The sequence below is a fragment of the Gossypium arboreum genome, chromosome 2 (genome assembly GCF_025698485.1).
Source record: "Gossypium arboreum isolate Shixiya-1 chromosome 2, ASM2569848v2, whole genome shotgun sequence".
NCBI lineage: Eukaryota > Viridiplantae > Streptophyta > Magnoliopsida > Malvales > Malvaceae > Gossypium > Gossypium arboreum.
The window spans coordinates 70,880,415-70,892,492 of record NC_069071.1 but is presented as its reverse complement, the minus strand read 5'-3'; positions in this window follow the sequence as shown (position 1 = coordinate 70,892,492).

Genomic DNA, 12,078 nt, shown 5'->3' with positions numbered 1-12,078 from the left:
ATTGTGTAGTAAATTTGGGCTAGGCTACGTGAATCTAATATTTGTGGCTAGATTTGGGCTAAAAGGGCCACACGAGCGTGTGGGCCCATTTGGGCCGAAAATGGGCTTTAGAGCCATTAGTATTGTTATCCATGTTTAAAATACTTTGGTTTACAAAATTACCAAAATACCTTGCTTTGTAAAATTACTAAAATACCCTTGGTTTATAAAATTACCAAAATACCCTAGTTTGTAAAATTACCAAAATACCCTAGTTTGTAAAATTATCAAAATACCCTAGTTTGTAAAATTACCAAAATACCCCTAATTTGTGAAATTACTGAAATACCCTCGACACAGTAAAATTATTGAAATACCTCAACTTGTAAAATTACCAAAGTACCTCGATTTATAGAATTACTGTTTTACCTCGATTTGTAAAATTACCGTTTTACCTCAATTTATAGAATTACCGTTTTACCCTCGGTTTACGTAATTACTATTTTACCTCGATTTATAGAATTACCGTTTTACCCACAATTTACATAATTACCGCTTTTACCTCGATTTACATAATTATCGTTTTACCTCGACTTACGAATTACCGTTTTACCCTCGATTTACAGAATTACCGAAATACCCTCAATTTGTAAAATTACCAAAATACCCCTGATTTACAAAGTTACAGAAATACCCTTGACTTTTTAAAAATTATAGAAGTACCATTGGTTTACAAAATTACTGAAATACCTTTGGTTTGTTGATTTACCAAAACACCCTTGTAGGATGAAATGACTAAAATACCCCTAAAAGGTAAAAAGACCGTAAAGCCCCTGTAGGGTAAAGTGACCGTAATACCCCTGTATGGTAAAATGACGAATATGCCCTTATATTCCGTATGACTGATGTGCTTAGGATTTACATATATTGATATTGGATTAGTTAAGTTTGAGTGACGGTGGTGGTTATCGTGGCGATTGATTTTGGAAACGTTTCAACTTCAACCCGTAATGTGTGTGTACTAACCCTCGTAATAGCTTAGATTAATATTTCTTTGAAAAGCAAAGCTTCATATTTTAGTGATTCGGAATTAATATTTAGATCTATTTTCTCGCACGTTTAAGTTGGATTCACAACGGATATGGGGTAGGAAGGTATTTGGAACGTTCTTCAATGAGTAGATCTCTTGGTAAGTATTCGAACCTTCTTTTCATTTGTATCTTGTGGTTTAAGAAAAGCTGAAAACCCTCTCGTCGACTAAGGCTAAAAGGGTTTTTGGTGTTATTTGGTTTGTTGGTGCTAGTGAAGATTAAAGGCTACCGATCGAGGTGTGTGAAAAGCTTGGATCATCGGAGTGACTAAATCTAGTCATCAACTTCGCAAAGGTATGAACCCAAGGGCCATTGTGGATGGTGGTAGAATGTGTAAGTGATGATAATAGGTAGTTTTCGATTTGGTTTAATATTAACATGGTCTAATCTATAAGTGGTTGATTATAGGAGAAATCGCATAGGAGATCTCGTCAAGGAATATCGCAAATCGTGTGTAACGAACCCTTTCATAACTTAAAGCGATAAAATGTCGAAAAGTCAAATGTCAAATTACGGCATTTCGAGGACTTGTGAGCAAGCGAATGCTCACTAGTTAGTTAGAATCGATGAGACAGTGATCGAGAACGATGGAAACGGTAAGAATGTGATTTTTGGCGTTCTTGGTAAGTTGGGCCTCGAGGGGCCGAAGTGGGGCCCATTGGGCTTTCGGGCCCATTTGGGTAAAATTGGTAGAAAACGGAAATCTATTAAATTGCATGATAAGACTGTTAAAACCGTTATGGAATATAGGCTAAGTGGGCCTAGATGATAGAATTGGCTAAGTAGGGCCCATTAGGGTTTTAGGCCTAATAACTCGATTTCGCTAAAATGGGCCGAATCACTTGTTTGCACCCATGGATTGTTAGTAATCGTTAATGAACATGGAAACCCTAATTTTGGTAAAATTACGAGATTACCCTTATAATATGAAAATGACCGTTTTGCCCCTCGGTAAAAATGACCATTATACCCCTAGGGTTTATGTATGATTTTAATACATGGGATTTTGATAAATATGGTATGTATGATATGCACATGAAATGTATGCTATGCACATGATATGTATGATATGCACATGAGGTAATCATAAATGCATTGGGTTGGGTTTTTATATGGATGGAGGAAGTGAAAAGGGCTTATGCCCCACTATCAAAAGGGCTTATGCCCTGATTATCAAAAGGGCTTATGCCCTGCTTATCAAAAGGGCTTATGCCCCGCTTATAAAAGGGCTTATGCCCCATTATTGAAAGGGCTTTTGCCCAGATTATTAAAAGAGGCTAGGCCTCCAAGATATGATAAAGCGACTATCTTTGCCAAGGGAGAGTTTGGCGGGGTGGGTCGAGTTAATCCCCACATGGTGTGTTGGTTGGTACGGTGGAGAGTAGCGGATGGTGGGTTGAGTAGTCTCCCAAATGGGTTTCATTCTTTCATTGAAATTATATGTGACATTGAAATGGGCCTAAGGGCCATACCGCTTCTGATAAAGGCTTGACCCAAGAATATGAAATATGAAAAGGCTTGACCCAAGAATATGAAATATGAAAAGGCTTGCCCAATGTTATGAAATATGAAATATGAAATATGAAAAGGGCTACTGACCCGGTGCATGATTGAGATTGGATTTGGGCTTAGACCCAACAGTAGTTATTGTTTTGGGCTCGAAGGGCTTGTTGCACACCGAGTTTCCAAACTCACCCCTTTCCTTAACCTTGCAGTGAGCCTTGATGTGGGGACTTGGGCGGAGGGATTCAGAGTGGCCACGGTGATTGTCTTTGGACTTTTAAATAAGTGTTGGTTTTCATTTAATTTCCTTTAATTATTATTTATTTTTGGGTTGTAATAAGGCCAATTTTAACTTTCCTTTTATTTCTTTTGAATTATTTTAATTTTAATAACTTTAAAATTGGTTAATAATTATTCAAATGGGCTAGACTTAGGACGTGTTTTCAAATGATACTTGTTTTCAAAATATCTCAACACCACGATTAATCGATTTATCAAAGACGTCCACTTAAACAAATTTAAACTCGATATAACAAAGTGTGGCTATGGTTGTGGGCATGTCTAGGATTGGATCCAATTAAAGAGCTTGGTACTTAGCGACCTTCATGGCTAACCTCCTCTGTCTCGGATACCTACACGGTGCCCACTTCCATACACTTTGTTAACTCAATAAAATGTATGGTTTTAAAACACTAAAACGGAACGTGGGTTTTCAACTCCAATGTGGCACGTCAGATTCGGCCATAACGTCTGGGCCGGGTTTGGGGTGTTACAGGTTATAGCTAGCTCAAAATCACAGATTGGGACCTTTACTGAATAGCTGGAGATTTTGTTCTATAGCAGCGAATTGAAAAAAGTGAGGATACCGAAGAAGAGGAAGAAGATTCCATAGAGATCAAACTAATGCAATTGGCTGAAGTCCTTGATAAGGTGGAACCACTGGAACCAGAAGTTAAACCTGATGACGAAAGCTCAATGGTCAGAGCTCAACCGCCTAGCCCAGATCTTCTAAATAAGCTGTCAATGTTGATGGACATAATGCAGCATATGCAATGGCAGCAACAAGCTTACTGAAGATACTTAAAAATAAGGGATGACTCAATGTGAAGTGCTCTTAAGAAAATTTACAATGACCTGTTTATTTTTGTGCCTGAATCTCCAGATTTTACATTTGAACCATGGAGTCCATTATCGAAGAAGGAGCGAAGCGATTCATGAGAAAAAGATGAGTCAAATTCGAAAGGGTCTGCAAATAATTAAAATGGGGGATTTGACCTTACTTTATTTCTCTTCTTAAGTCATTTTAGGATTAGGTCTAATTAGGAATTTTTATTTTCGCAGAGTATAAAGTGTGGCAATAGGTATATACATGTCTAGGATTGGATCTATAGAGAGCTTGGTACTTATACAATCAATTTGACTCACCTCTTCTTTTCTAGAATCCTACCTGGTATGTCGTATCTATTCATTTTACACAATAAGGACATTGTTCATCTTAAGTAGGGGGACCGAAAAATTGAATTTGAATTATTTCCACTCAGAATAAAAATTTTCTTTTAATTATGATTAGGGTATATTTTGTTCAATAATTTGAAATTCTGTTAAGTATGCTAAACTTCAATATAAATAAAGCTCTATTATTTCAAAAATTCTTATGTTAGCTTAATAATGATATGAATGTATTTCTAATAAAGCATGCAAATCGTACCATAAATTTTTAGTTCCTTACGAAAGTTAGGCGTGCATGAAAGTTTAAGTCATTAGAATTGACTTAGTAGTTTCTCGAGGCAAAATCCCAGGAAGCATGGAACATTAGAAATGATTTAGGCAACTTTTGTTGGACCGTTTGAGCCCTTCAAGCAAACCATGATGAAATTTCTATCCTTTGAAACCCGACTTTAAGACTATATGGCCTGATTTTTTTGAACCCTTGCAAACTTAGCCAGCACTTCTCTCTTAACTATCTTAAAATTGTCCCAAACACTAGACTCAGTACTGTTCGAAGTATTCTTTAAAAATAAGTTTGAGGGAGTTAAAAAGAAGAAAAGAAGTATCGAATGCTCTAAAATTGTAGTACATTCAGCAAGATGCTCGATTTATAAAAAAGAAAAATGAGTTCTTAAAATAAAATGTACAAAAGAGCATGTGAAAGCATAGAAAATTGATGTATTGAAGATAATTATTTAGAAGGTCCGATGCAAGCTGAGTCTAGGGTTTAAAAGACTAAATTTATCTATCTTTTACCTACCCTTAAGCCCAGCCATGTTACAATCTTGCTAAAGACCTATTGATTCAAAAGTTCTAATGCTACCTACATTAGTGGAGAGAAAATGCTACGTAAAACATATGAAGACATAAGTTAAACTTAATGATTGCAGCTTAATCTTGAATAAAGGGAATAAAATCACATTGGTAAGTTTTAACATGACTTTATTGGGAAGTGTTTAGTCTAATTTTTGCTATCATAATAGTTGTTGAGATTAATTTGAACGATATGTATACTTAAGTAGCATAACTATCAACTTTCTTGTCTTTGAGCACAAGTATATTAAATTCATAATTTTGGGAAAAATGGTGTTCTAAAGGAATTTTTCAAAGGTGTTTCCGAGAAATTCTTTTCAAAATTTGTGCATTACTCGGGACAAGTAATGAATTAAGTTTGGGGTGTAGAAACACAAAAAATTACACACTTTTTCATACCCTTTTTAACTTAAATTCATGTGAATTCGATTAAATTCTTCTCAAAAAATAATTAATTTTTTAAAATAATTAAAGTGCACTTAAAATATGAACATGTTAAAATTTATTTAATTTTATAATTATTTTTTTATAAATTTTGGTTATTTTCGACAGATTTGCGCAAAGAGAAAAAAATGACTCGGTAGACACTACCAAAAGCACAAAACCGAGAAGCAATTTGAAGTATCAAGGAGAATTAATTTCTAGCCTAAGACGGTCCAATTATGTATATTAATTCATAATATAATTAATTTTAATTTATACCCAATTTAATTTGGGCTAAATAAATTATTATTAATTAATTATGAAAAAAGTGGTCCAGTTGAACCGAACCGATTGAACTAAACCAGCCAAGGATTGGGCAGCCCAAAACTGTCCATATGCTGACCCAAATCAGCTTACTAGCTGATTAATTAAGCTTGCAAAGAAGCCCTTGAAGACTTGTCAAAGTTGCATTCAAGCCCGTCCACAATTGGTGGCTTTATGGATTTGCCCCAAGCCATGTTTAGCAAAGTTGAAGCCATCAACTTTGCCACATAGATGGCCGACCAAGGGGTGGCTCTTTGGCTGCTATTTTTAGAAAATTTTAGCTACCACATTCAGCTATAAAACCCCCTTGGCTGATCATTCATTCACATCTCTTCTCTTCTCTCTCAGTTTCTCCTCTTATTTTTCCATTTTAAGTCCCTTGCTCTTGTGTTGATTTCTCCCCTTGGGAAAGGGTTATTCTTCAGCCATTTTGGAGCAACATTGATGTGTTCATAGCAGCCTTGATTGGAGAGGACAACAAAGAACAAAGACGGATCAAGCCACGAAAAACACCGGATTTGATTCTTGTTCCCTATCTCTTTAATTTTTGTTGTTGTTATGATGAACATATCTATGAATATTTATGTTGTTGGAATGGTTAATTTAATCAGTTTAGCTTGAATTTAATTCATGTTGGTTTGATTGCATTTCATCTACTTAAATTATTAAAATTGTGTTTATGCTGTTAAAGGCCTCGGTAAAATGCTTAATTAAGTAAAATCATGCCTAAGTTATTCTTGCATTACAATTGTAAGGTAGCTAATGAATTAATTATTTAAATGGATTGAAATTGTAATTAATGGATGCAATACTTAATCAGCGCATGTTTATTCTTTTAAGGTAGCTGAAGGTTAAATTAGCAATGTATCTGGCGATACACTTGCCTTGCATAACTTGCAAGATTATTGTGATTAAACTGTTTCAAGGGAGGGATACCTTGTTACCTCACATAGTCTTTTATGTGCTTATTAGATTTAAGAAATCTGTTGAATTGACATAGGGATATGCAAGAGATTAGTTCAATTTAATGAGTATATATGTGTAACACCCCTCACCCGTATCCAACTTCGGGACAGGGTTCGAGGTGTTACCAGGATTAAACATTCACAAACATACAAAATCGGGTCACCAAATTTCGCCCAAAATTTAAACTTTTCAAACACATGCATATCATTTCTTATACAGGCCTTCGAGTCCTAAAACATACATCAGGGCGGTTCGGGACAAAATCAAAAACATTCGATAAAATTTGGGCAACTTAATAAATTTTCTTGCTTTGGAGAGTCACACGCCCGTGTCGGTGGGGCCGTATGGTCACACATGCCCATGTGGCTTGGGACACACCTGTGTAACTCTTTTTTTATGACGTCAGCAAAATAATTTATACCATACAGCCAGGCCACATGCCCATGTACTAGGTCGTGTCCTCCACATGGTTGAGACACATGGCCGTGTCTCTGCCCATGTAGCTAACACTTAGGCTATTTTGTAAGCCTTATGTTGACCTTGTTTTTCCCCCATACTTTTACACATCATAGGCACAAATTATAAAATCAATTTAATGTTTAATCAACCTTTGGTGAAATTCAATTAAATAATTTGCATGTTGTCATACATGTGTTTATTACCCAACACTTAATCTCTACACATTGAACAATTGTCCATGTTAAATCATTATCATCTTACTACCATGCCACACATTCACTCCATGGCCACGACCATCTCGAATGGTCTTGGGCCATTCATCATGTACATGAGCCATATACTTCTCATACATAGTGAACAAGCATAATCACATAACCACATCACAAGACATTAACACATACCATGGACAAATAGGCTTATAAGCCAAAATCATTATAAGCCACATCTCATGGCTATATACAATGAATTAATATAAGCCAGCATTTTGGCCAAAACATAAAAACACATATCAATAATTAAGTCCCTATACATGCCACTCGCTTGAAGAAATTAAGTTTCAACAATACTCCAAAGATGATAGCTTGATAGTGTGAGGTTACCTCCGACGATCTCCAACCCCGAGCCGACTTGAGGACACTAAAAGAAATGGAAAGGGGAGTAAGCTTTACGCTTAGTAAGTCCATATGAAAATAATAAGCATTATAACAACATGTTTCCTTAGGTAAAACAAATATAATTACACTTTTCTTCATATTCTGGTCAAGCTGTCTACTCGAGTCATAGTTGATAAATTATTTATATCTCAAGCTACAGAACTCTAAATTAAGATCTGTTAATTTTATTTGAAACTAGACTCATATATATTCTTACCATAAAATTTTCAGAATTTTTTCACTATCCAATAAGTACAGTTTATTCTTTAAACTCTCCCCTATTTTGCTATCTGACAGCTTCGACCTCTATCAACTAAAAATTAAATATCTTGTAGTACGAGGCTCAGATAATGTTTCTGTTTCTTTCACTTGAATATATACTCATTACGGATTTTAGTCATATGAATTTTAACTTGTAATTATTTTTGTACAATTTCTAGTGATTTTCCAAATTTAAGACAGGGGAGTCTAGAATCACTCCAACTCTATCTCACAAGAATTCAAATATCTCATAATACATAATTCTTATATTTACGTCGTTTCTTTTATGTGAAACGAGACTCATTAAGCTATAATTTCATATATTATTCAGCCACTAATTCAACTTCCACCCTTTATGGTGATTTTTCAAATTCGGGCTACTGCTGCTATTCAACACTGTTTTGGTGCAAAATCGCAATAGCTATCATAATTTCATTGTCACATTGATCATGGACTCATTATTTCATAAATCCCATATTCAATTACACAATGTAAGTTAACATGATATTGCAATACTATTTATAATCATAAGCATAAGGATGGTTCATCATTCAAATCTTTTCACTTGTTCATCATGTATGCACATACATATGGATGAATTCGCTTACTCATCATTTATCACATTTCAATAAGGCATCACTTATGAGTATACTGTACGTACCTGTACATATCCATAGCATATCAATTAACTTTACCTTTATCACCACGCCCATCTCGGGACTTTCATCGCAGTATTCATTATAATACTCATTGAATTTCTCAAGAATCTTGATGGATAATCCATTTACCATCAAGTCATACAAGTGATCATCTCAAGTATGCACTCCCGCGAACCTAACATCTTATGGCGAGATTACTAGTCCAGGCTGTAACACCCCTAACACGTGACCGACGCCGGTGTCGGACACGAGGGGTTAACGGCCAAATCCTCTCAAGATACCAACCAATTTGACATTACCAGTCAGGCTGGAAAACTGCGTCACCGTCGCCTTAAAAATCATATCTCGAGTTTCAAAACTCGGAAACTGATTTCGTAAATTTTCCCTGAATTTAGACTCATATACCCATCCATGGATTTATTTTTAGAATTTTTGGTTGGGCCAATTGGTACAGTTTATTAGTTAAAGTCACCCATGTTACAGGGATCGACTGCTCTGACCTTCGCGCGTTACAACTTGAATATATCTCTGTACAGGGCTTTAATACTGGTGCCGTTTATTTCTAATTAAACTAGACTCAAAATGGAATCTGTACATATAAGGCATGACTCCTAATTCCTTCTGGATAATTTATGGTAAATTTTCAAAGTCGCGACAGGGGACCCAGAAACTGTTCTGGCCCTGTCTCACGAGAACTTTAATATTTCTCAGTATACTGCTCATATGGTCGTTTTGTTTCATCCATATAAAAATAGATTCATCAAGGTTCAGTTCCATAATTTACTCACTATTTAATTCTACTTCTACTATTTTTAGTGATTTTTCAATCTCATCTCACTGCTGCTGTCCGCAACAGTTACTGCAGTAGACTATGCCAATTTCATGAATTTTTCCTTGGCCTTAATCATCCATCATACATGACACAAATTATGGCCACCTTATCAAAATTTGAGTTTCTAAGACTCGTGGCTATAGGTTCTAGCATCCCACTCGACGACCACATAGGCCATTTTCACATGGCTTAAAGTTTACAACCCACAATTCGACAAAATATAATAGCCTATACATGCCAAATGTTCTTCAACAACAAAAACAATACCACAAGATTTCAGCCGGTGTGATGACTTCAACGACGGTCCCGATCACGCAAACAATATGAGTCCGAGAGACCTAAAATGGGTGACAAGAAAAACACCGAGTGAGTTTACAACTCAGTAAGTCATAAGCATTCATCAATCCACTGATAAAGTTACTACTACATGTACAACAAATGAGGCTAGGTACTCGTCCATATCGAATCTATACCATAATACCTCGGACCTTTCGGTCCAATCTCGTACCAATTCATACATCCACATTTCATATTCTACACAACAAGATAATCGAAGCATTTTTACACATTAACTCATTTTCCAGCACAACCATACAATTTCAATCATCACATAGATTTAAGGCTTACCAAATTCAACCCCAAGCATGAACGTATTCTCTATTCGTCATGAGCTCGAGGTACTTACCCGATCCGCTGTCCATACTCAATTCAATGGAGACACACCCTCCATATATATAGAGTACGCACACACAGTGCTTACTACTCGATTTCGCACACTTAGTGCCACGTAATTTAAGCCCGCACACAGTGCCATACCCTCCGAGCTCGCACACCCAGTGCCGTATTTTTCCAGCTTGCACACTTAGTGCCATATATTTCCAGCACGCACACTTAGTGCCATATATTTCCAGCACGCACACTTAGTGCCGATCTCACACCGTACACACGTATTGCCCGCACACTTAGTGCCGAAAGCAAACTTTCTACACATTTCACTATTTCTTTTACATTCAACAAATGTCATCACTCCATACACATACATTTTCATTTATATATATATATCATCCCATTAAACACAATTGCATAAATTTTACAATCATTTAAGCAATATCAAATACGTGTTAATGACTTACTTTGTATTGGGTAAAATGGTTCCAACTCGGCTACTCGATGTTCTTTCCTTTGCCTTTGCTTGATTCTCCACCTTTAGCTTCTTGAGCTTAATCAATAAATTAACTAGTTTAACCGTCTTGCTAAATATTTATAATTCAACTACACATGCATATGTATGCTTGTATATTCAGCAACCATCCTCACTAATTACCCATTTAGTCGATTATACACATAATTAAAGGTAACATCACGAACGGCATACTTATGTATATTTATACAATGTCAAATATAACATCTTTTAAACACCTAATTTCATCTCATGAACATTTAATCAAATTTTCCTAATCTAGCATATATTTTCACATCTATTAGTAACATCAATCTATCATTTCCATTTCATTTAACACTTAACATTTACCACATATCAATTAACCAACTCTTCATCTAATCATGCTCTCATATCCGGTCATCCATACCTATACTAACCCTAACAAAATAATTTCTAAGTTTAACACAAGCACCACATTTTTGCATCATGGCCGAACACTTCATGCCTCATCACCACGACATCAAAACACCAACCGAATCATTCCTATCACCGAGACTAAGGTTCGCACCTTAGCTTCCCACATTCTTCTCATAACATTTCATAGTTCATTCGCCACTCATCATTCAACCAACAAAATTTCCTAGCAAACCCCTATGGCCAAGCGCACCCACACACTTACATCTCAACTCACAATACCCAAAAATCACATACTAACTAAACTATCTTAAGCAATCAAAGAGTCCCCCCTTTTTCCATAGCCGAATGTTCCATTCCCCATCATTATTCAACATTTTAGCGAGGGCTAAGCAAGAACCATGATCATTCACTTAAAACAAGTAAGCATCTCACAAGTTAACACAATGTACTAACCTCCTTAAGGCTTCAAGTGACCGAAATTCTCCTCCTTCCTTCCTTCTAACTGCCAAGTTCAACAAAGAGAGAACTCTCTTTTCCTCCCCTTTTCTCTCCCTCACTCACGGCAATGGCAAGGTAAAGGATGAACACTCCCTTTTTTTTTTCTTATTTTATTCCCCTTTTTTTTTAATTCCTTTCTTTATTTTAGTTTGTCTCCCATAATCCAATTTCTTATTATAATATCTAAGGCAAACAAATATATTGCCCATCATCAATCTAGCTTGGCCGGCCACCATAAGGAAAATTTGGCAATTTGACATGCAAGTCCAAGCATTTTCTAATATGTATCAATAGGCCACTTTAACATTAGCCTAGCACATTTCTCAATTTCCTCACATAAGTCCCTTCTAATAAATTTCACCTACGAATGACGAAATTAAGGCACGAAATTTTCACATATGTACGTTTATGCACAATAAAAATAATAATTAATTATTCTTGTGTCTCGGTTTTGTGGTCCCGAAACCACATCCCGACTATGGTCAATTTTGGGATGTCACAACTCTTCCCCACTTATGAAATTTTCGTCCCCGAAAATCTTACCGGTAAA